The sequence below is a fragment of the Sinohyriopsis cumingii genome, chromosome 7 (assembly GCF_028554795.1).
Source record: "Sinohyriopsis cumingii isolate HCF-2022 chromosome 7, ASM2855479v2, whole genome shotgun sequence".
NCBI classification, from domain to species: domain Eukaryota; kingdom Metazoa; phylum Mollusca; class Bivalvia; order Unionida; family Unionidae; genus Sinohyriopsis; species Sinohyriopsis cumingii.
In genome coordinates, this window is record NC_142967.1 from 32,775,774 (window position 1) to 32,796,644 (window position 20,871).

General features: G+C 39.9%; 1 protein-coding gene across 8 annotated transcripts in view; it reads right to left on the reverse strand.

Moving 5' to 3' along the window:
• Window positions 1-20,871, reverse strand: part of LOC149794985 (galactoside 2-alpha-L-fucosyltransferase SEC1-like) — a 108,635-nt gene that overhangs the window by 60,124 nt on the left and 27,640 nt on the right. Inside the window, exon 1 of one of the 8 annotated variants that reach the window (XR_016422227.1) lies at window positions 9,451-9,872. The exons of 6 other annotated variants lie outside the window; for them this stretch is intronic. The gene's annotated coding sequence lies outside the window, so the exon portion shown is untranslated. Of the gene's footprint in view, window positions 1-9,450; window positions 9,873-20,871 lie in introns of those variants that run through there. One more of the 8 variants, XM_089964644.1, reaches the window with a different exon arrangement.

Sequence of the window (20,871 nt, forward strand, 5' to 3'; positions counted from 1 at the left end):
TTTTTCCAAGTGCCTAAGTTGGCTAATCCTCTTACGTAACCCAGTCTTTGTTTGAGCTCTTGAGTGGAAATCTGGCGGGAATCTTTGTACCTGGGAACACGTGACGTAGACAACTTCAAAGAGCCGGAAGCCGACAATGGTAGGCTGGACAGTACATGGGGACACACAGACTGACATTTTTATGATTGACAGTTCGATCAAATGACCAGAGTCCGTCGCCATCCAATCGGGATGCGTTGTAGGTGGGACTTGATTCGAGAAACTGACATAAGACTGGTACAAGCCTGAAATTCGTCAGTTGGTGTTTAAGAGTCGCAGTGACACACACTCCGTTAGCCATTCGTAAAAATTGGCGGAATTTAGGAAATTCATGAAATAGCTTCGATCAGGAAGCTTTCGGGGGACGAAAGAATTTCAGAGAATTTCGGGGGACGAGAGAAGTTCAGAGAATTTCGGGTGACCTCAAGGGATATCGTCAAGGGTTCCGGATACTAGAAGAGGAACCGGAAGTCAAGATAACGGCAAGGAACAAGGATTATAGAAGAGGAAGCGGAAGTGGAGATCACGAAAGGAGAGAAAGACAAGGGAACGAAGAGATTTAGATGAGTAGCACTCAAGAAGGGAAAAATCTCCTCACACTGTGAACTCAAATGATGATCAAAGGGATCATTGGGTGAAAGAGAGACATTGATTACTTTAAATTCTTTTAAATTTCATTTATTAAATTGTTATTGTTTAAATTTCATCTTTGTATTTCTTTTAATTTAACTGTCGGCATTGCTGACTGGGGGCTCGTAGCCATAAATATATTTAGTCAATAAATAATATAGTGTCCAGAATTAACCTTCTGAATAAGGACCAGGGGAACTTCTCATAATTCGTTAAAGTCTATAAGAAGAACCCCACCCCTAGACAACCACTACACCCCCACAGTGGGGGCTCGTCCGGGATATGAATTAGACATATATATTATTTTGGGACTTAAAGTTATTGGTAGAAGTATTAGTGAACAGTGTGAGATATTTTCCATTCTTTGTATTTGAAATTTTGTGATTTTCTCATCTTGTATTTTTATTGTCATATGTGCAGGCTTTGTAGATCTTCCATTCATAGCAGTACGTGTGAAGCAGATATCGAACAAATATCTTACCTGAACGAAACTAGTTGTTGTCGACAGGTAAGTATTTAAACTGGTATTACAAATATCTGTATATTGTTTGAATTTTGAGACAAGGTATCACTTTACATTAATATAATGGCTACCGAACGACAAATGATAAAGGAATACCGCGCCATGGGGTCGGAAGATCTTGGATACGAGGGAGATCGCCTGGCAACCTTTATAGAAGAAAGGATCAAGGAATGGAAGGCCGAAAAAGCAGCGGAAAGAGAAGCCCAGAGAGAACTAGCCAAGATAGCAGCGGACCAAGAGTTAGCCAAGATAGCCGCGGACCGAGAAGCAGCGGACCGAGACGCCCAGAAAGAGCTGGAGCTAGCCAGACTCGCTCACACTCTGGAGATGGAAAAGGTCAGAGTTGAAGTTAGGACCAACGGACGGGACGACGCCAGTACAAGCTCTGGAACAACCGGCCGACCTTTCATCGACCACCGGATAGTCCAGATCAACATGTCACGCTTCAATGATAGGGAGGAGGCTATTGACGATTTTCTCATCCAGTTTGAGAAACTCGCACGCGCTCATCAGGTCCCTGAACAGCACTGGGCCATTAATGTCTCAGCCTTTTCGCAAGGTGCAGCTCGGGAAGTCTACCACGGCTTAACTGCAGAAGAGGCTGATGACTACACTGCCCTCAAGAAGGCGCTTCTCTGCCATTATCGGCTGACCGCCGAGACTTACCGGAAACTTTTCCGGGACTCGGTGAAAAAGGTAACAGAGACCCACTCTCAATTCCACAACCGTGTTCGAGGTTTATTTGAGAAGTGGATGAAAATGGCCGAAGTCGAACGCACGTACGAAGGGCTACGCGAGGTAATACTCAAGGAACATGTCCTGGGTACTTACCGTCGCGAGTTGACAGTTTTCTTAGCAGAAAGAGAACACCGGACGCTCGAAGAGATCGCTAACATGGCGGAGCGATACGAGCAGGCGCACTCGAAGAGTGGAGGTTCCGGGGTTGCTGACCGACCCCGACCCTCTGAGTCGCGTCGTATGGGGGAGGTTGAGCCGGCTGTCCGTAACCGTCAGGGCGACGGGAAGGTCGGAGGGGCACCTACAGGTAGGGCTGCCGCCTATCGACCTGGACAGGCCTCACCCACGAAACCAGGACTTGCAAGTCGGCGAGGGCCGCCGACATGTTTTAATTGCAAGCGCCTGGGGCATTTTGCCAGGGACTGTCCCAAGGGCAGGCAGACCCAGGTGAATGTCGTAGCTAAGAAGGAAGGTGTGCCGGAAGCGAGTCGCAACCCAGCCAACCTTGCGGCCGCAACTGTCAATGGTGAAGGCGCCACCATCTTGTATGACACTGGGTGCAGCGTCCCCGCGCTTGTCGACAAGAAATATGTCAAGCCGGAGGACTATACAGGGGAGGTAATAGAAGTTCAGTACGCGAACTGCGCGCGTGACTCATTACCAGTAGCTGTCATTGACCTCGATTCACCATACGTGAAGGGGAAAATTGAAGCTGCTTGCTTGGAGGGGCTATCACATGACGTCATATTGGGTTGCCGTTATGTGTTACCCCAGCCGAACCCCGAAACCTGCACACCTATGCCAGTGAGTGCTGTTGAAACCAGGGCCATGAGTCGACAGCCGAAACAAAAGCCAATCCAAGTTACATCGACACCGGTTAGTAATGTTATTCCAGCGGAGTTAAGGAAGCTGCAACAGGAGGACGCAACTCTGGCGCAGTTGCACAAACACGCAGAAGCGGGAACAGAAAGGGAAACTCCGAACGGCGCGGTGAAGTTTGTCTACAAGAAGGGAATCTTGTATCGCCACGCCAGGAAACACAACGAACACTTCAAGCAAGTCGTCGTGCCAAAGGAAAAGCGTTGCGAAGTACTGAAACTTGCACACGAGAGTCTCATGGGTGGACACATGGGAATTGCTAAGACGCGTGACCGTCTTGTAAAAGAGTTTTACTGGCCAGGGGTCCAGGGAGACGTAAAACGGTTCTGTCTCTCCTGTGACAAATGCCAGAGAATGGCACCGAAAACGGATCAGCGACCCATCCCTTTGGGGAGTACGCCCCTTATCGATGAACCATTTAGACGTGTTGCCGTGGATTTAATCGGACCGATAAAACCCGCGTCTGCGCACGGAAATCGATATATTTTAACGGTTGTCGATTATGCTACACGCTATCCGGAGGCCGTTGCGTTGCGTAACATTGACACGGAAACCGTCGCGGAAGCTCTGTTTGCGATCTGGTCAAGAGTCGGAGTGCCCGACGAGATCTTGACCGATCAAGGAACACAATTTATGAGTCGTGTGATGGCGGAGGTGAATCGTCTCATGTCGATTAAACACCTCACGACTACACCGTATCACCCCCAATGTAACGGATTGGTCGAACGGTTTAATGGGACCTTGAAAAACACGCTCAAGAAATTGTGCGAAGGCCGCCCCAAGGATTGGGACCGGTATATTCCGGCCATGCTTTTTGCATACCGGGAAGTACCGCAAGCGAGTTTGGGGTTCTCTCCCTTTGAACTCTTGTACGGGAGAACCGTACGCGGCCCAATCGCCGTACTGAGACAGCTGTGGACAGACGACCACGCTGTAGAGGAAGTACGCACTACCTACCAGTACGTCGCGGACTTGCGCAACAAACTGGAAGAGGTTTGTTCTCTCGCGCAAGAAAATCTCAAACGAGCTAAGGCGCAACAGGCGAAAAATTACAATAAGCGCGCAAAACCACGTCAGTTTGAGGTAGGGGACAAAGTGTTGTTGTTGTTGCCCCAGGAACACAACAAGTTGCAAGTTTCCTGGAGGGGTCCATACGCGTCACCAAGAAGGTCGGAGGTCAAACCTACCGGATACAGCTACCGACGAAAGAGAAATTGTACCATGCCAATTTGCTCAAGAGGTACCGGGAAAGGGAGACCGCCAGCGATTTTGTTGTCGCAGCGATAGTCACCGAGGATATCGAAGGCGATACGGAAGGTGCTAACACTGTCCCGAGCTGTCCATTAACGAGGGCCGAGACTCCGTCGGACGTGGAGTGTGACCCCATGTTAACTGAAGGGCAGCGGAACGAGATAGAGACCTTGCTGGCCGGATATTCCGACGTGCTAACAGAAAAACCCGGGAGGACGACGCTTGTCGAGTTCGGGTTAAAGATGGTGGACGACCGACCAGTTCAGCGTAAACCCTACCCCTTGCCCCACGCGAAACGACAAGTTGTAAGGGAAGAAATCGAGCAGATGATTGCTCTAGGAGTAATCGAACCTGCCGACTCTCCGTACAGCTCACCAGTAGTCTTAGTGCAGAAGAAGGACGGCACCCATCGGTTCTGCGTCGACTACCGGAAGCTGAATCAGGTGACAGAATTTCAAGTTGAAATGCTACCTGACCCCGAACATATCTTCGCTTCGGTCTGGAAAGCGAAATATTTTTCCAAACTGGATTTGTCCAAGGGGTATTGGCAAATTCCGGTAAGGAAAGAAGACCGACCGAAGCTTGCTTTTGCTACTCCCGACGGGACATACCAATGGTTGGTGATGCCGTTCGGGGTACAAAACGCGCCCAGCGTCTTTACCAGAATGATGCGGAAGTTGTTGGAGCCCTTGCGCGATAGGGGTGTCCACAACTTCATGGATGACCTCTTGTTAGCTACAGAGACATGGGGTGAACACCTCGCTCTGTTAGCTGACGTTTTGGAGCGGCTACGTCAGGAGGGCTTGACAGCCCGCCCTTCCAAATGTCACCTTGGTTTCAGGACATTAGACTATTTAGGACATACCCTGAGCCAAGGCACGCTGTCTCCAGAGAAGTCGAAGGTGGAGCAGTTGAGAAACGCCGCACGCCCCACCACGAAAACGGAAGTGAGGTCATTCCTGGGACTGGCCGGATATTACCGGAGGTATGTCGCTAATTTCAGCGCGATTGCGGGCCCGTTGTCTGACCTAACCAAGAAACGGACCCCGAGTAAGTTCGTTTGGACAGATGCGTGTGAGCACGCATTCCAAACGCTAAAGGATAGACTTACATCCGACGCAGTTGTTCGTCTACCGGACTTGGATAAAGAATTCGTTCTGCGCACCGATGCATGCGACACGGGACTGGGAGCAGTACTGCTCCAGGAGCATGACAAGACGCTTTTTCCTGTCGCATACGGCAGCCGGAAGTTGTCTGCTGCCGAGAAGAATTACTCAGTATCGGAGAGGGAATGTCTCGGAATCGTGTTCGGCATATCCCGGTTCGAGCGATACCTATATGGACGTAAGTTCATATTGGAGACCGACCACCAACCACTCGCCTATCTGGCGCAGGCAAAGTTGTCCAATGGTCGATTGATGCGATGGTCGCTGTTTTTACAGCAGTACCAGATGCAGATCAGATACGTGAAAGGATCTGAAAACGTAGGCGCAGATTTCATGAGTAGAAGCGCCGAAATGATATAGATCATTTGTTATATTTTCGTGTTCATACTCAGTTTAGCATTTAGTTCATTTTGCTGATTTTGTTCTTTATATCGTGTAACGCTTTTGCTTTTTTAGTTTGAGTGAATAAAATCCTGATTTTATTCTCAAGCGTGGGGGGATGTGATGTTTTACCCCAACCCCTTGTATTATACATGTATTTATAAGTCTGTAAGTGGAGCCAGGTAAGCTTTGTTTTTCCAAGTGCCTAAGTTGGCTAATCCTCTTACGTAACCCAGTCTTTGTTTGAGCTCTTGAGTGGAAATCTGGCGGGAATCTTTGTACCTGGGAACACGTGACGTAGACAACTTCAAAGAGCCGGAAGCCGACAATGGTAGGCTGGACAGTACATGGGGACACACAGACTGACATTTTTATGATTGACAGTTCGATCAAATGACCAGAGTCCGTCGCCATCCAATCGGGATGCGTTGTAGGTGGGACTTGATTCGAGAAACTGACATAAGACTGGTACAAGCCTGAAATTCGTCAGTTGGTGTTTAAGAGTCGCAGTGACACACACTCCGTTAGCCATTCGTAAAAATTGGCGGAATTTAGGAAATTCATGAAATAGCTTCGATCAGGAAGCTTTCGGGGGACGAAAGAATTTCAGAGAATTTCGGGGGACGAGAGAAGTTCAGAGAATTTCGGGTGACCTCAAGGGATATCGTCAAGGGTTCCGGATACTAGAAGAGGAACCGGAAGTCAAGATAACGGCAAGGAACAAGGATTATAGAAGAGGAAGCGGAAGTGGAGATCACGAAAGGAGAGAAAGACAAGGGAACGAAGAGATTTAGATGAGTAGCACTCAAGAAGGGAAAAATCTCCTCACACTGTGAACTCAAATGATGATCAAAGGGATCATTGGGTGAAAGAGAGACATTGATTACTTTAAATTCTTTTAAATTTCATTTATTAAATTGTTATTGTTTAAATTTCATCTTTGTATTTCTTTTAATTTAACTGTCGGCATTGCTGACTGGGGGCTCGTAGCCATAAATATATTTAGTCAATAAATAATATAGTGTCCAGAATTAACCTTCTGAATAAGGACCAGGGGAACTTCTCATAATTCGTTAAAGTCTATAAGAAGAACCCCACCCCTAGACAACCACTACACCCCCACACCCCCAAAAAAAAGACTGAATAAAAGAAAGCTACAACAGTGTCACCCTCATCATAAGAGAGCTCTCTTTATGAAATTGAAAATGACAACCCTAAAACAGCTCAAGAAAAAACGAGGGCAATACGCCGAAATTCAAACTCAAAAAGAAACGTCTAGAGCAAATGAATGAGTCAGAAAAAACGAAGACGAAATCACAACGGATGAAAGCGATAATGACGACAACGAAGACAGCGATGAATTTGAGACTGAATATGAAAGTATGACAGATGACACAGAACAGACCAGAAACACTATGGAAATTGAAACGGATACGGAAAACACGACAGACAAAACAAACATAAATTAAACACCAAATGACAGTACAACAGGGGGAGACCCAGTGCCCGCCCCCCAACAAATATAACTAACTCATCTAAATTACCTACATAAATTCAGCTTCAATAATTTACAATTAAAATGCAACAATGAATATAACCTTAAAAGCGGCAACCTGGGGAGAATACAAAAAATGGAAGGAAACAATTATTACAGAAGACCCACCCTGGCTCGTTTTTGTTAGAAATTGAAGTAGTGATAGAGATGCTCCGAGTCCCCAGTCTAATTACTGAATACACAAAAGGTAAAAATCAATTTAATGCCATTCAATTACAGATAATCCTTCCTCAAATGAAATTCAATATTCAAACCATATCAATCGTCTTTCACTCGACCAAGTGACTGCCTATTTCATCATCCGACTTACGCTATGTTCCTCCTGACCTGTGTTTGAACTCATCTCATGATAGGAGTATTTCTTGACTGGTACTCAGTACACCTTCATCCCTAAAAGCTTCCTGCCCGAACCCACACAATGACTAGTATATTTCTCCAGCTACCTAGTCTCACACTGAACAAAAATCTATCATCAGATAAGCAGTTACCTTCTTTGATCACGCATTCGTGCACATCGAAATACCCATACTTTCTGGTTATTATGCATATATCAATAGATTTGATCACATCAGTATATATAGATTCTAAATCTTATTATACAGAACAATATCACGCAATCAGACGCATTTCTGTACATTACACTTCTTCAAAGTGTACACAGATATCTACATATCCATGCGCTGATACACCCTTACACATTATACTCCTACAAGTATACGCAAATAGTCAAATACTCACATTAACAAATAGTCAAATACTCATATTAACTTATGTTGCACACTGCAACCATTATACGAAGATATAATTCAATTCAACATTTGAAAATCTAGAATATCACATGAATAAATGCACGAGGTTACTTAGTCCGAGTTTCCTCTGACCCTTGCCACCCCATTTTTGATATTTGGACATTTATGGTGGGGTGTAGGGTCAGAGCGCATTCCCTATATATAAAATAAGTTTGGTGTCGGCATGGGGTAGCCGCTTACTAGCCAGCCCAGCAAACTTGAACGACCTTTCATCGAGATATACCTGCAAGAAATCGATAGGAATATGATTAATTTTCTCAGAAATTACGATAATAGCATTCATTATGTCTTTATTCCGCTGACACACGAGACGAAAGTAGATCATTGCTAACATTTGACCTGGATCTAGCCATTTGTATTCCTAGTCACGTGACTACACAACTCTCGTAACCTACATCTCAATGACATCAGAGGTCATACAGTCACGTGATATCAACAACAGACCATTTTTAGTGCTGCTGTAGGAAAACAAATCGAACATATAAACAAAAGTCATGTAATTTTTATAGAAAAATGAAAAAAAAAAAACTTCTCAAAATATTTATTGTGAAAACAACTACGAAAATCTGTAAATGTTGCAGAAATCCAGATTCACTACGAAGAGCACGTGTCAATGTGGTAGTCACCAACAAAAAAACATCGCTGACACGTGCTCGGTACTTACTGAAAATGGTTTTCTCCACCCTGCTGCGATACCGACAGGTTTCTGTTTGTTGTTCTCAGAATAAATATGTTGAGAATTAAGTGTGCATTATATTTATTTACAAACATTAAGTGACTTCTATATAATATGTCCAAATTCTATGTACAACAACTTGGGAAATTTGTTTATTGTCGATATCACGCGACTATATGACCTCTGATGTCATTCACATGTAGGTTCCGAGTGTTGTATAGTCATGTGACTCGGAATGCAAATGACCAGATCCAGGTCAAATTTCAGGAACGACGTACTTTCGTCTCGTCTGTCAGCGGATTAAAGACATGACGAATGCTATGCTCACGATTTTTGAGAAAATAAATCATATTCCTATCGATTTCATGCAGGTGTATCTCGATGAAAGGTCGTTCAAGTGTGCTGGGTCGGCAAGAAAGCGGATACCCCATGCCAACACCAAATGGTGTCGGCGAATTCCATCTTTCGATAGGGAATGCGTTCTGACCCTACACGCTAACATAAATGTCCAAATATATAAAAAAAAAAAAAAAAAAAAATAGGGTGGCAAGGGTCAGAGGAAACTCGGACTAGAGGTTGCTACGAATTAACCAAATAGCGAATTACAATATTAGTTCTTTACATAAGCATTGATCACATCTCAAAATATGTATGTAGATCAAACACAACAAATGAATCAAATCCTACAAATGGTAATTCTACGTACTAACGATTCTAGTAATGAAGTATACATACTGCACATAATTAAAGTACAATTACCTTGCAGTAATAGATTGCGACAATCGAGCAATTAAGTCACTTACCTTTCCGAAGCTCCTTTGTAATTCCCAGAATAACAATGTTTTCCGCCAATGTCGGAGTAGCTTATAACTATCTTATGTAATTATGTAAACTTGTAATTCCAATGGTGGCTACGCCTTGCTCAATTCCGAGTGGATGTCGATTCACCCACGGCCTACAAATTAGCAGACATTGCCCCCTCCCCGGCAGTCTGTCAAGGGTAGATTTACGACCCTCACTTGTTCTTTTGAACCCAAACCGGCAATTTATGCCACTTACCTAGCAACATATATGAAGCAACTAATTAGCCTCAGGGTCAGTTAGCATATACATGTGGTGATATGAAATGACCTTCACCACGTTCTCCACACACTCTCAAGCGGAAAGGCGAAATAACGGACGTGCGTGACAAAGGATAGGAAATTCGGACGAAGGCAAAAAGGAGGGAAAACAAAAGAAACACAAAGGAAAATTGGATCGGGGTACGTAAACCCTTTACCATTTGGCTAGAAAATATTTTATGTAGGATAATAGTAATAAACTAAATATTTACAAATATCAGACGAAAAGCTATTTTTATATCCCCTTAAAACTATTGTTTTTTCAAATTATAAAGTAGAGTGAATTATAGTTAGGACAGTTACCATTAAAGGAGACTGGAAATCAAAATTTTCCTTTTACGTATTTAATTCTCTACAGATTTTAATTCGACTGCAATGTTTATAAGTTAAATATCGTAAGCGGGTAGTGATTATATTGCGTGGAAGATACCACGATTCCGTAAATTGCCGAGTTTTTCCGAGTTTTGATGAGACGACAGAACACGTGGTACCGTGACGCTATACTAGCCAGTCCTTGAATACAAACATAAGCATTGGCGAGCGAGGCAGACAGGATGGAGACCACATTTTGGTTGCACATTCAAAAGTTGAATCTGCAGTCTGGTATAATACTTTATGTACTGTACTGGTAAGTGCTAAAAGAAATTTGTTAGGCACGGGCCCCGGGTTGGTGACTTAAAAAAACTAAAGTCCTGAATGAGATTCCACAAGCCCGGACAGTTCATACCTGTCAGCTCTCAAGCCGGGAGAAAAAACCTCCCGATTTGGGGGGTATTTCTTCATCTACCTCCCGATCTCGTTATATCTCTCAATTTTGCGCAGCGAAGTCCCGATTATTACATTATGTCTGTCAATTTTCATTTGTCAGAAGAAAAAACCACAACCCCAAACCATTTATAAATAGATATAACGTATGCAATCGACAGTCTAAACTGCCACACTGCAGACATCGTAGCGATATGACTGAAAAATTGTTAAAGCTACGTTAAAAATTCAAATCACACGCACACACGTCTAAATCCGGCACTGGACGAAATAATTAATATCATATAACATTTTTTTTTTCTTCTTCAGTAAATAGAACGTGAAGATTAAACATTATTCAAGTAAATTTCAGATGTTTTTAAACAACTACAACAGTACTATAGTATAAAAAAAATTAAAGGAATAAAATTGTCACCAATTACCTTAAATGAATGATCACTTTGAAATTTTCTCTGCAAACAAAATCGCATATCCATTTCTGCCAAAGAAACTCGGCCAGTTACCACCTGACATTCCTCTTCCGTATATGAAAAGTTTAATTACCATGATTAAATTACAAGAATAAAACAAAATATACCATGCAGTATATGTGGCCCTAAAGAACTAATTCTGAATAAATATTTTATTCAGCAAACAGTGTTACATGCATTAAGACTTAAACCTAAGGAAATAAGGGGGGCATACAACTTGAGAAAAACAGTTGCCATATGTACGGTAACTTGTGACTGCAGATTTGAACTGTCAAAATGAAGTCCATGGCATCGTAAGTAACAACAAAATAGGCATCGTTTATTTGGTAATCAATTGCTGGTGCTTACACATACACACACTGTCGAACATGGTTTCTTTGAAGTATGTCCGAAGTTCAGTCCTTTTCACAAGATCAATGCAAGGATAAGGAGTATGTTCATTAATCACACCGGCTTTATTGTTTGCGTACTTAAATCAAAACGTTAGCTATTTTGCTATTTAGCCAGAGCTGACCAGAATATGCAAAAGGGGCTTGTCATGGGGGAATAATAAGGCGTATCACAGGGAGAAAAGGCACGTCCCATGGGCGGTCGCACATTGGGACAAGAGGGTTGGGGTCAATAGCCCCCCCCGCCCCCCCCCCCCCCGTTTCTATTGTCAGACAGTTAATGTAAAACTTTGACCTCTTTTCTTTTAATCGCTGCTTTTAGAACTACCCAAGGAATAATTTTATATCAGTTACTTTCGGGATGTGACGTCATAGTAGCAAACTCAAAACCGACATGAGCACCCAAACTAAGGAACAATATCCAACAAGTACCAAAACAACTCAGACCACGTCTTCAAAAAGAAACTTGCAGCCAGGGGACTCGAACTGAGAACACACTGGATGAAACACATTGCCCTCACCCTACCACAAAGAAACCAGTAACACAACGACTCAACTAAAAGTAAGAGTAATACCAAAAGGAAATCCCAAATCCCAATTAGAGAGAACAAGGATGACACTAACTGTCAATAAACAAGACACAGTAAGCAGATTAATGGCAACGCAACAAAGCCAAACACAAATAAAGAGCCAAGCACTAGGGAAAACAAGACCAGTCAGCAAAATAACCAAAGTAAGAAACACCCCGCTGAATTGATCCTCTTCGTCAAGGGAGTAAACTCCAAAGTAACGAAGCTAGCATATATGACCATAGCAAGGCATTTGAACAAACATCATCAGGAGACTTCTCGCTCAAAAGTATTAGAAACAACTTGCTAATAATCAAATGCACCACTGAACGACACAGATAGCCAAATATATGGAAATTGAAAGAATAGGCCAAATAAATGTTCAGGTCACTAGGCACAACAGAGCAAAACAACACGTAGCCCCAAATAAATAAAAAAATCGCACAACAAAGGAGTCATATACGTTCCAATTAAAAAAAAACAACTAATGAAATGGTAGGTTATATAAGGAGCAAATGACATGAAATAGAAAAAGCAGTCCGCTTAAAAACAAGACGGGGGAAGGATAGCACCGCAGTGGTACTTTTCTTCAAGGGTGCAACCCCAGAAACTATCAAGGTAGCCGAAAGACTCGAGGCAAATAAAATGTGCTTTCAAAAACAAACCCCGCTTCTGTGACAATTGCAAAAATTGAGGTCATTTCTCCAAGAGTTGCGGAAACCTATTCCGGTGCAACCAATGTGGCCTTCACCACCCAGACCGGAAGACATGCAGCGCCACACCGCAGCACTGCACAAACCAAACCACGCAGAATGCCACAGTGCTCTTAGAGAAGCCCTAATAATTGAACAGTCTGTTGTAGCAATGGCGCGTACAAAGCAAACTTAAAAGATCGTGGGAAAGTATCACGTTAGAGAGTAAGAGTCTCCGTTTTTCTTTATATTTTCCTTCAAAATGTTTTTCTTAAATTTATTTTCATTCATTTTGTTTTCCCCTTTTCCTTGTGATTTTGTTTCTTAACAGGGAAATTACTTTATTTGCAATTTTGTACACTTTTGGAAGCAGCCTTCCTTGTAAAATTGGATTGTATAAGGTACTATCATAGTTGTGCATCACAATATATACATGATTGACCGCCTCTAATACGAGACAAGAGACCATAAATACATATAGAGTGAATATCGTGGTGTGTGACCCCCAAAGTAAAGCCAGTTCACATTATCGGATTAGAATGGAAACCTTACCAGAGAACGGAGTAAACCAACCTAAGGGTGCAAGACTAAGTACTTACTTCAAAACCCAAGTACATGAAGGTCAGCTATAAGCACATCACCCCCAGGGATGCCAGATATTAGATTTTGGGATGGCAACAGCAATATCAAGACAGGGAGAAATCCTTGCAGTCCTCAATACATTTGTTGATATAGGAAAGACTGCAAAATGCGGGGTACAATAAATTATGCTTGTATCCCAGACAACATGACACTAAATTACTAGAAATTGGGAATATAGAGGCTAAAGAAGCAATGGCACAAGTAAAAGACGCACCCCACCCCCATGAGACAAATTGAATCAAAGATAATAGAAGTGCATGTTGTAGGACTGGCAGAACGTTGGAACGGCAGAAATCATAAGGAAAATCAAAAACAAATTAAATGCCCAAGTGAAAACAAGGAAAAGGACAAGCAGCCAAACAAAACTCATAGAGAGCATTCTGCTCAAAGCTAGATATTAACACAAAATCGAATGAAGTGTGGCAAAGAACAAAAAATATGAGAGGCAAAACTAAATCAATTAACCCCTAACATACCTGGACAAAACAACAAAATACAGCAGAATTATTCGCAAACTATTTCCCCAACATGAGCAGCAATACCAACCTAGCGGATAAATTTAAAAATCATTTTAAAAGACAATTTGAGGAAAGCAACTCTGACAACATAAAGGAAGCCGGAAATAAGGACGGGCCACTAAACATTCCGTTTACAGAAGCCGAATTGACCAAGGCCCTCGCCGGCAAAATAACCACATCCCCCGGAGGAGATGCATTGGAGTATGAAATTTACAAGTACCTACCCAAAAGACTTGTCACAATTGTACGTAACCTCATTAATAAAATATGGGAAACCGGTACCATGCCTATAGGATGGAAAAAAGCAGTAGTGATCCCGATTCTTAAACCCGGAAAGTCCACAAGCGATATAAAATCATACAGGCCCATATCACTAACAGACAATATATGTAAAATAATGGAAACGATGGTAAATAACAGGCTGAAATACCATTTAGAAAGCAAACACCGACATGGACAAGACAGAAAGAGCTGAAATAAAGAAGGGCAGGAAAAAATACAGAATGAAGTTAAAGGCCTTAAGGCAGCAAAGGAAGAAAGAACAGACCACCTGCACACCTTGGGGAATGAAGGCATAATAATTGAAAAGAGTTAGCCTTAAATAATCAAAACCCTCCCCCAGTATGAAAAGAATTGCCACCCCGAAAACAAACAAAAAAATAAGGCCAACACCCTACCCCCAACTCTACCTACACATGTATGCGAGAAAGTGTGTGTGAATGTGTGTTGTCGGCATATATGGGAAACTAGCAGAAACACGAACAGAAATATATATAGCCACCACACAAATATAGCACACACGCATACACACCCCACCCTCATCCACCCCCAAAAAACAAAACAATAATTTTATAGCACACACTCACAAGTTCACCACATATGGCTTTCATTCCGACCCTCGAAAGCCATCTTTCGACCAACAAATTGTTGGCCCTGATAACACTGATTGGTTTAAAATTTCCACTTGCGAAATCTGTAACCAGATTGAGATCTCCAAAAAGGGCTACTAAAACCTACACGATGTGACAAACCTTTCAAGTACGCAAAGTACACAAAATTTAGGAAAATTCACAACTCAGAAATATCTGAATCGAATGTGACAATCACGTGTTTGGCAAGATGGTATAGGAATAGCCCAATAAAAATAGGGAACTGGGCATTGATTTGAAACGAAATTTTTGAAATCACTGCTTCTGGTATACTTGGTTACTGCCTGAAATCAGAGAGGACGGGGATGCAGACCACCAACGGAGGACAACGATGGAGGCGGTTGCTGTGACGAGAGCCTTGGTGGGACCTTTGGGGCACCTCGGATTCCGGTTGCTTGCTTGGGGTGTGGGGGAGTTGTACAAATAGCGGTGTATCGCAAAAATAAAAAAGTACACAAACGTGTACAAACTAATCAGTCGCACATACCAAATGGTGCACGCGACTTTATCCCAATGAATGAATGATACGAACTAATCTTGGTCACTTATGGCAGTACACTGGTACGTGTTTAGGCTATAAAAAACAGTAACACAAGAGTGAAAACAAAAAACTTTGAAAAAATGAACAAATTTTATTTCCCTGGCAAAATACTGTAAATATGAAAAAATAAGAACTTACGGTTTTCAGAATCGAATCCAAAAATAAATTTTTAAGAAGTCATAATAATGAAATGTTCTAATGAATTCAAGTTCGAGTTCCGACGAAGAATCCAAGATGGAAGGCGATGACGTATGCTGTATCCGGTACAGTGTTGCTGGCTACAGTTCCTCGTAGAAGCACAAGAAATAATACTCCGGTGCTGGAAATCCGAATAAAATTTTTAAGAAATGTCTTTGTTCAAGAATTCTGTATGAGCACATATATTTCCAGGAAAAAAATAATTAATCCTTTTGAATCCAAATAATTCTATTAAACATTAAAATAATTCCAAAGTGACACAACAAGAGAACACATTGACATCAAGTGTTATAAGCCCAGACTGAGGTTATTTCTCTAAAACAATGGTTATACAGTAATTTTGAGGCACAGAATTGATGCACCTTTGAGGGGCACATGATCGTGTTTCCATCACGTACTCAATACATAGCCCTGACGAAAACCAATCATTTTACTCTAAGAAGAAAAAGTTGTTTACTTCACTAAAATCTATTTACGACTCGAGGGTCACATATCCAACAAAGCCTCGAGCTCAGCCTTATTATTCCCACAATAAAAATAAAAAATTAAAAAAATCTTGTTACTAATTTTGAAATTAAGGTCGGGAACCAGATCAGCTTTAAGTGTTTACAAAATGAACAGTCACGGTCAAACTATTTTCTGGAAAAATATCGAGTTCCTAGTAAACGAAACTACATTATTTTGACATATAATGAAATTAAAAAATAAAAAGATTTTAAAACTTACAAACAAATAAGTCAAATATAAATAACAACTGCACATGTCCTTATCAAACCTTGCTGTCACCACCGGATTACTGGAGAGCTTCCAAGCTGATCCAACTCTTAACACTTTGTTCCAGATACCAGGCTAGATATAACATGTTTCACTTAATTCTAGAAAACAGTAAGATGTAGGTAAATAATGTTAAAATGTATTAGATATGGCGATTTCAAAATAGCATTACGGTTGCAATAATGGGAAAAAATATTAAACTTGACACTCAGAAATGTGAAACAATGGCCATGTATTAAAGTAATAAATTCATCCTAAAATATATATGGTTTCTAGAAGCATATTTAGCCATTTATAGGTTAAAAAAACTGTTGGGGCGGTGAAGTCATTGGTGCAAACATCAGTTCATACCAGTATACAGGAAAGTCAAGCAGCAATGAACTAAATTAAAATATATTACCATAAGCTATCTTATTCATGAGGGAAATAAACAATTTTGGATATTGCAAGTGAATACAGCCAAATGTAGCAATACAGATGAACTATAGGTACCAATAAATCCTATATCATCAACTAAATGTGAAATTCTGATTCTCAAAACTTGTAAACAAGGATGGAAATTTGCATTTGTGGGACATATACAATGTACTCTTTAAGATCAAATCTGCAAACATAATTCAAATGATCTGTTTGAACATTTACAGTGTATTTTTAAGAGTGTTGGTTTGCAATTATTAAACTCAATGATTCAATGGAATCATATATCATATGATGCTACAATACCGCACTCTGTCAAAGTACTAAATTGAAATATGTTACTATACATAGGCATATTCATGACGAGAATAACATTTTGGGATATTTTCAGTGCATACAGCCAGAAATGTGCCTTACAGATTCACTATAGGTACAATGTCAGCCTATATGATGTACTGAATGTGAACTTTGGATCCCAAACATTCTAAAATGGATGGATATTTGTTCATGTGGGATATGTAAACATATTAAGATTAGTTGTACAAAGTTAAATTCAAATAATCTGTTTGCATATTTCTTTAGAGTGTCAGTTAACAAATATTATTAGTAATTAATAATGCATAAAGCAAGACGGATCATTAGAATTCCCATAACATTGTACAGGACACAATGCCACACAACACCAATCGATATCTTAATCAAACTGAACAATAAAATGGAATGCATTTGACAAATTTCCATCATTGGACCTTGTATATGGAGTAGGAATATATACATGCTGATATCATTTAATATCATTCCAAATAAATATTATATATGTGCATTTTGGGAAGGCAAATTTAATGATTTAATTTTGTTAAATTTTAATTTTTTTAAATTATATCATTTTTATATTTTCAAAGTCAACATGCCTAACATATTCAAATTTCATGTGTCTATCAATAATAATGATAAAGATTTTGAACCAATTTAAACTTTATTCAAATACTGCAATGACAGGATATAGAACACAATTAATGTTACTATATATTCTCTACATTTGTTTCTCAGTACTGAACATTCCTGGGGGCCGAGTGGTCTAAAGCGCTCTCCGTTACGGATCACTGCCATCTCACCTCTGTCTGTGTGGGTTCGAGTCTAGGATTCGGCCAATGTGGGTATATGAGAAAGCTTGCCAGTAGCTTCTCGTGGGTCGTTGGTTCTTCCCGGGGTTTTCCCGGGTTCTTCCTCCACCATTAATACTGGCCGCCATACATAGCCTATCGTGTGCTGAAAAATGGCGTTAAACCCCACAACAACAACAACTGAACTTTCCACTGTGTATCAATCAATACAAATCACATGTTAATCTAAAATACCTTCAAAGATAACTTCACGGTAAAGTTCTTGTCAAAGGTTCATCTGCATTTTGTTTTTGAAAGGCTGGACTGAAAGCAAACCAGCATGCAGTAGAACACAGATTTCACTTCCGGATCATGACCAAGACCTTTTTACTCACTATACACTGTCGCCGAAACACACACACAGACAACCAAACCATAAGGCCATATTCTAAAGAATAAACAACTGTCTTTAAATCCATACCAAGAATCCCTAAATCTAACTCTTGTATCACCACCAAATGGAGACAGGAAAAGATGTTATAAAAATAGACTGGGGTTACATTCTTGGGTACTGCACCGGAACTATTAATTGTGATCTTTTTCCAAATATCGTGAGCAGGTAAGTGCCTAAAGATGAAGTAAATCAAATAGTGCCAATACACAAGTTTATCAGCGGCTTAAAACGGGGTCCTGGAAAGCAGTAATTAGAAGTGTACTTGAGAAAAGTTTGCTTTTTACTAATAAGGTGTAGAATTTTCTTCAAAATTATAACCATTTGTAAAGTTTAAATAACATCTTCTTCACACTACATTTTCAAGATTTTAGCTGTCTTTAGAAGAATTGTGTTATTTCGTTTTCCTAAAAAAAAACTCATTTGCCCTATATATTTACCAAACAGATATTATTGTTTTAATTCAAGTCTATATATTCACTATTTATTTATCTAGTTAGTTAGGTAGTTTGTTTGTTGCTTAGTTAGTTACGTGCTGTGTTGTGTATATCTATAGTGTGTGCTTAATTTGTGTCCATGATTGTAGATTGTACTTTGAGACAATGAATCAGGAATTTATAAATCCACTTGCCCGACTCAGGGACAAGCTAAATTTGATTTGGCCAAGCTTAAATTTGCAAGGAACTAGACTGCGGGCGAGTCCACCAAATTGAAAGAGGGGCAAAAGTTAAAAGAAATTTATTGAACCTCGTTGTCTGTGTACAATACAGTAACTCTGCAGGAGTTAATATACCGACAAGGGACTGTGCTCAGTTTCTAATGTTTTATGTTCTGCTTCGTTAAAACCTTGCAATCTCGCCACAATATTTATATCAACACCTTTAGTTAGCGTTCATATTTAATGCATTCTTCCTCTGCATACATAGCTACAGTTTCTTTCATCTAATCTAAGTATCATTACCATCTTGTAGTCAATGTCAAGGCCAGTCTCGCATTTTCTCACGCAAAAGTCGTGATAATAAGAATATTTATTTTATAAAGTATTCAGAAATAAAGAGTAAATATTTATAATTGAAGATATCAGTTACATTGAAATCGTAACACTTGTACGTGTCAGGGATTCGCCGACTTTCAGGTTCTAAGTTAGCCTAGGGCAGATTGTCAGAGATTTTGAAAGATTGTTTTAATGAATGTTATAGTTTTATGGCTAGTAGATGTCAGTTGCTAAAATTACAACTTGTAAATTGTGTTTGGAAATAAAAGGCACTCTTCTCTAACGATTAACTATCTGAATGATTTTGTTCAAAGTGTCATTATCTTAGGAAAATATAGCACTCACAGGCGGCGTTGATGATATTGTGTTACGTAATAATTACAGGAGACTCGATACATCCTACATGGCAAATAATTAAATGGACAAAATTAAGTGTTCTCAAGTCGTATTCAAATAGTTTGATGCATGGCGCTATGTTGAAGGCGACAATATGAAATATTTCAATAAATAGATAAAATAAGTGTTCGCAGATCCTTGATATGTAAGGAAAAATTGATCATTAGTCTTGCTTTAATTTTCTATCTCATTAAAGTTTATCTATTTCCATTTATCTGTCTATATACATGTACATTCTTGATTTTGCTCTTCCGACTATTTTGTATTTAAACTCTTTCCAGTCTACATATCTACCTATGTGTATCACACACACACACACACACACACACTATATACATAAATGGTTGGGAGGGGGGCAACAGAGATACAAAGAAAACTGAAGTTGCAATAAATATAACGCGATTTCCATTATTATATACATTTCATTTCCATTGTTTCTTATTTTTTTTATTTCAATATATTCCATAGAAAATGTAACATTATATGTTAGACTTGACCTTATCCAGAATCAAGTTCATTTTCTACTCGACCTGAATCATTCATATTTTGTATTCTGTAAACAACTAGAACATAGCTAAAATATTCTCTATGTGTATAGAATAACTAGTATAATTATAATTTGTGCGTGAGTCAAGGACATTGTGTTTACCATGTTATTTATTATAATTATTTTATCTAGTAAACATAAAGAACCTTGCAAAATAATATTTTATATTTGGTAATATATATATATATATATATATATATATATATATATATATATATATATATATATATATATATATATATATATATATATATATATATATATATATATATATATATATATATAAAGTGCTAAATGTGACCTGATGTCAAGTGGAGAACTATGTAATATTTATTTTCTAGAACTTATTCATTCGTGCTTTAAGATATTAGCATAATCAATTGTATTGTTGTGTTCAATTGTTACTTGGACTCGAATTTCATTTATTCACATTATTTAGTCACTGAAAATACAAAGTGCTCTTCAAAAAAGAACAACTTGAGTTTATAGTACAATTTCAAACTAGAATATATTCTTGGTTTGTATTATTGTGATCGAACAAAAGACTGCACATTACCACTACATGAGCTACCACAGACACATCAACACATTCAGCGTTGGAGTTAATTTTGATTTCCACTAAAGTTTATTAAAAACTTTAATCATTAGGACTTGTGTTTGTAATTCTAGGATTACTTCGAATTTTGTTCGCAATACCGTTAGTTCTTT